We start from the raw sequence: 5875 nt of genomic DNA on the forward strand, positions 1-5875 counted from the left end.
GTCTATTTTTTTTATTATCAATATATTTATACAATTATGTATTAGTCTTTTATGAACAAGTCTAAGCTAGAAAAATATTTAGAAGAATCAATATTTAAACTAGATAATTAGAAAGAATTAGATATCTTGAATTGGTAGAAGAACAATTAAAATCAATTTTCAATTCTTTCAAAAATGGAAATTGATATTTTTAGCATTCCAATCACTATAATAGCTAGTAGATCTTCTTTTACCATCGATTCACATGTCTTAACAAAGTATAAAAATTTTCTCATTCTGCCAAATGTTCAGCTTTTATTGCACACATAACTACTGCAAAGTCTTACTTTAAATAAGGGTAATGTAAACAAAAATCTTGATATTTTTATTGTTTAAAAAGAGCCCACTTGTATAGAAGAACAATCAAATATTGTTGATCTTAATGATAGTGATGAAAATGGCGACAAAGATAATAATCATACTGATGTGGTTAATCTTTAACTGTTAAGTTTTTGTCTTTTTGTTTTCCTGTTTCATTGGGTTTTTTTTTATTTGGAACAATAATTTATTGGTTTTTGATTCTTTTTCCTTATACACCATTGGTTTATTTTACTAATATATTTAAAACATCTAAATACAAAATTTAGATGTTTTATTGTTTTATTTTTTATTTTAAAATTCAAAATAATTAAAAAGAATTTAAATTAAAAAAAAAAGGCTAACTTTTTGAGGTTCTAAACTCGCATGCCTAAAAATCTGACTTGAATGATTAGATAATTTTAAGTTGTGGAGTCCAAAAAAAAAAAGAGAAATTTTAAGTTGTGTTGATTTTAAAAAACAGGTACTTTTAGGTCCTGCCTTTTAGAGCCGGCACATGCTCATTAACCATTCTAATAACAAGCTGTATACTTGCAAAATTATTTTTTTTTTGGGTACCTTTTTCAGGTTGTAATTTCTCTTATTTCATTTTCGTCTTTGCTAGATATCGCCATTCTGCCATCACACCTTCTGCTGTCATCCCTTTCCAGGAAAGTTAAGACATTTTCCTGGAATTATTGTCCTCATTGGTCCTATTTCTTCGCTGGTTTCTTCAGAGGCTGAATCCAGAACTCTACTCCCGAATTTTTGCAAAATCTGTGATCACAAGATTTTCCTTGTTCCACGCAAAATTTCCCCTCCTTACGACTGATTTCGTGGGGATTTGATGGGCCAAACGCAATCGAAGGACGAGCTTCTTTACCAGCAAATCAGTTATGGGAACATCGAAGGAATCAAAGCCCTTCATAGGGAGGGAGCAGGATTAGAGGTAAAGAAGCTGTGGTGAATTTCCCAGATGATTTTATTTTCATTTCTGGTAGCTGTTGAAGTATTTTCTTGTTCACTGTGATGATTTGTTGATTTCGCTGCAGTGGGTGGACAGAGAGGGAAAGACGCCTTTGATCGTTGCTTGTATGAACCCTGAGCTGTATGATGTCGCCAAAATATTGATTGAACTTGGTGCCAATGTCAATGCATACCGTCCGGGTATTGTTTCTGGTTCACTTGTCGAAGGTTTATCAGAATTCAATCATTAGCTTCTTGGACCTGTATGCTGTCTGTTTCGAGTGGAATCAAATAATTCTATTCTATTACTATAAACAAAAATTGGTCGTGACCCACCTCAAATTTTAAGAAACTTCATTAACTGCAGACTTGGGAACACGAGCTTTGTTTAAGATGGTTTTGATACCGCCAAATTTCGTAGTTTGACTGCTTCTCTATCTCTCTCTCTCTCTCAAGTTATTTCAGATTATTGTTTGTTTTAGCCATCATGATATTAGCATCAAGTATTGAAATGAATGAGAAAGCTTCGGTGGAGTTTACATATGTTTGCCATTAGATTCTCTAATTAAAATATGGCAAATTTGGATATTCAAGTTGGCACATGGAGTCAAGTAAACACCTAAGAACATAGCAAACTCCTAAGAAAAACTTTTTTCCTGTAATGAATCAATTAAACTAGCATGATCCATGTCTTCCTTTGGCTTCATTGACTACTTCTGACTTTAGAGATTGGCTATTGGATAGGACGGCATGCTGGCACTCCATTGCATCATGCAGCTAAAAGAGGCCTTGAGAGTATTGTGAAGTTGCTCCTTTTGCATGGAGGTATGATACAATGCCCCTGTTTTCCGAAGTTTTGACCATTCATGTTGATTTTGTTCGTTCAAAAATTTGGCGTATGCTTCTTTAATTTTCAATTCTCAGGACATTGATTTGGCATCTGCTGTTAAACTTGTCAGCTAATGCATTGTTCATGAATGATGATTGCCAAACTGCTCTTGATGTTGCCAGGGCCAAGGGCCACGGCAATGTTGTTCGTGCTATTGAGGTATGTTTGGACTTCTCATTGTAATACCAAAACGTCCCTGCCTGATATATTAAGTTGAACGGATTGGGTGTGTTTTCTTTCTTTTCTTTTTCATGATACATAGATCATCAAAATTCCTCGGATGTTTCTTATTTTGCAGAGTCATCTCTGCTTGTTCTCTGGTTGGCTGCGGGAGTTCCATGGACCTGGATTCCTAGAAGTAGTAGCTCCACAGCTAGTATCTAAGAAAGTGTGAGTATCAAGTGATATTTGTTGAAGCTTTCTTTTCCCTCATTTTCCTTCTCTGCTAGATGGATTGCAGGTGTTCCTCACTGCTTTCAAATTTTTTGGGGTCTTCTAAGGAACTTTCTTACACGTTTTATGATTATGCCAATCATTCAACAATTTCTTGCAGTTGGGTGGTTGTTTTACCAGTTGGCTCTCGGAATCTTACCAGACCCTACAAGCTGGAGCTTGCCATATATTCTAGTATGCAGGTATGTGAGAATGAATATATAATTCTTCCTGAGAAACAGATACTGAGGTTTGTTTTGTAAGTGAGTGGACTAGGTAGAATGTGTCAATTTCTGTGGATGGTAAGTTCATTAAATAATTTTAGGACTTGTAACATCTTACTTAGTTTACTTATCTAAACTTTGAATGAATCTTGTGAACTACATTGAAATTCTAATTGCTATACTGATATCTGTTTGCACGTGAAACTAACAAATGGATACTTGATTCAGGGCTAAGTTTTCTATCTTCTTGCCTTACTATTATCATGTGTTATGATGTAAAAGCATATTATTAAATGTGCAGGATGCACAACCACGGACAGTTATTGCTCTTTGGAAGGCCAACTTAGATGAACCAAAGCTACACCAGTCAGATCCTTCAGTGACTATCGCTGATCTCACTACAAGTAATCTCCTAACTTGAGCTAGGTTTCAAAATTGGTCTGGACTTAAAGATGGATTGACTGTTGGGTCACAATTTTACTAATTTAATTGGTTAAGCCATAGTTGAACTCAATGATGCCATAAATATGTGTGTACACGTAATTTTTCAAATATTACTTATAGTAATCCCCCCCCCCCGGGGGGAACCTACAAGATAATGATGGTGTTAATTAAAATACGGAAATTATAGGATATCTAGTGTATTGAATGCTTAGACTTGTTGCCTTTTATTGAAGTATATAAGATAAACAGGCTAAACATGTGCAAAGTTGTTTGTGTATTTATTAAACTTTTAAGAACACGAATTCTGGGTGCCAACTTGTTTCGCTTTGTGCAAAGCACCCATGTGGGGTACCAGGTTCAAAGCCCACTACAAGAAATGAAAAATATTTCCTGAGTGACATGGTGCTATGAATCAGACTTTGAGATGTGTTGCTGGTCTGGGTCATGAATTCCTTTGATAACTCAACCTGGGAATGATTTATTATGGTATGGAGTTATCTAAATTGCAAATCAGGTTTGAGGTACCACCTCCCAGTTGGACCAGTCAAAATAGACTGGTCTGGTTTGGGTTGTGGACCAGTGATATTGAGTTACTCTTTCTTGTCTCGTTTTGTATCTATTTTCTTGTTTTTGTCATTTAAACCCTACCAAAATACCTGTATAGTATTACATATTATCAATAGAATATGGTACTGAAATTTTGCAAATAATAAAAATGTATATAATACTATGATTAGTTTTTTAATCAATAATAGTAGTATATCATGAATGTTCTTATAGTTGTTGGGGAGTAGTTATTGAACTAGAAGTTTTAGAGTTTCTATCCTATATCCTATTATTTTAGTTTCTCTTTAAGAGTTATCACATTTCTAGGAGTTACTTTTATTATCAAACTTTTTCTTTCAATTATATAAATCAATGTTGGCACTGTATATTCTAGGAATTAATACAAAAATTATCTTCCTTATTGAAAGGCTTATAACAAGCAGAGTATATTGTTGTTGTTTACTGTTTCAACTTTTTTGCTTATTTCCAGAAACACGTATTAAACTTGCACCTGCAAGTGAGAGTGACAAGCAACAACTTAAGTGGTTTTCTGATGCATGCAAAGGAATTCCACAGGTTTGTCACATGTTATCTGTGGTTCATCGGTGTTAATTTGCTGTATTTTATTTCCATTTATTGCTTGTTCAGATTGACACATTTGTATGGTTATATTAGTATGTTGGCTGGTTGGCAGACAAAATTTCAATCTGTAGCTGTCTTCAATATTCTTCAATCTGAAAATCTCTGGACTTTCAGGAAAGTCCGGCATTTTTGCAGGGTAACATTAGAACAGCTCCTCCCTCCTCCCTCAGCGCCACCAGCTGCAGAAGATCTAGAGATGGCTGCTGCTATCAGAGCATCTATGCAGTCTGCCGTGCACGAGAGGCCATCCCTTGCAAATACCCTGCCAAACTTTGGAGCAAGCTCGTCAAGTGGAGAAACTACAAACATGCATGGTTCAATCAGCACGTCAAATCCGAAGACAAGTGGTAGTTTGCCTGCAAATGAAGTTGCACTGGGTAGCAATTCAAGTGAGCCCATCGATGATGATGAGCCTGTTTCTCAAAGCTCTGGTGGTTTAGATTTGATTCCATCAGCTCCTCCAATTGCGGATGAGTATCCAGTTAATGGCCCCATTCATTACCCCTCAATTGATGTAAGCCCTGTTGAAATATCATCTTCAGCCGCAGAGAAGCCACCTGAAGATGAAAAGATTGCCGCGGGGAGTGGTTCTTCTTGTGTGATCTGTTTAGATGCTCCGGCCGAGGGTGTATGCATACCCTGTGGCCATGTTGCCGGATGCATGTCTTGCTTGAATGAGGTCAAAGCAAAGAAATGGGGTTGCCCGGTTTGTCGAGCAAAGATCGATCAGGTGATAAAGATATATCACGTTTAAGACAATGTTAATATGGCCCTGCCTGTTTTACGTTTTGAAAATGACAGAAAAGTATAGAGAGCCCACTTTGGGTCTTTGTGAATATCCTATCATCAAATTTTTTTTTTGGTACAATCCTATCATCATGTTACGTATTGTGATTCTGTGAGTCTGATTTACAAAGTGTACCGTATGGATTTTGTTCATTTGTGATATATATATATATATATATCTCTATATGTGTGTGCGCGCGTGCCTGTTTTGTGGTTTCCGCCTAGGAACATATGTAAGCTTGGATTACTTCAATAGCCTATAAGCCCCGTCTCCTCGGATCCGTGTTATAAGTTTTTAACGTGGCAGTGGCAGGGTCATTCATTTTCAAAAGAAGCCGATGACTGGAAGCTACACAATGTTAAAAGGTTAAACAAAAGAAAATGAAGACAAGGAAAAATAAAACGGGATGTGATTTTCTCTCCTTATGTTTGGCGTAACAAGAAATAAGATGGAGTGCAAAAAAAACAAATAATTTTATATGGACAGTATAATCTTACCATTATTAGGAAAATACTCGGCAAAATTTATTACGAAACCCACGTAAGGAATTCAATAACAAAATTGGTGAAAGAGTCATGGTATATGTTAATAGTTATACCTGATAGTAAA

General features: G+C 35.8%; 1 pseudogene; it reads left to right on the forward strand.

Moving 5' to 3' along the window:
* Nucleotides 1-960: 960 nt before the first annotated feature.
* Nucleotides 961-5444, forward strand: LOC114721272 (putative E3 ubiquitin-protein ligase XBAT35; annotated as a pseudogene).
* The last annotated feature ends 431 nt before the right edge of the window (nt 5445-5875 follow it).

This window comes from Neltuma alba, unplaced genomic scaffold, assembly GCF_004799145.2.
Source record: "Neltuma alba isolate B1F8T4 unplaced genomic scaffold, ASM479914v2 tig00012017_pilon, whole genome shotgun sequence".
Taxonomy (NCBI): domain Eukaryota; kingdom Viridiplantae; phylum Streptophyta; class Magnoliopsida; order Fabales; family Fabaceae; genus Neltuma; species Neltuma alba.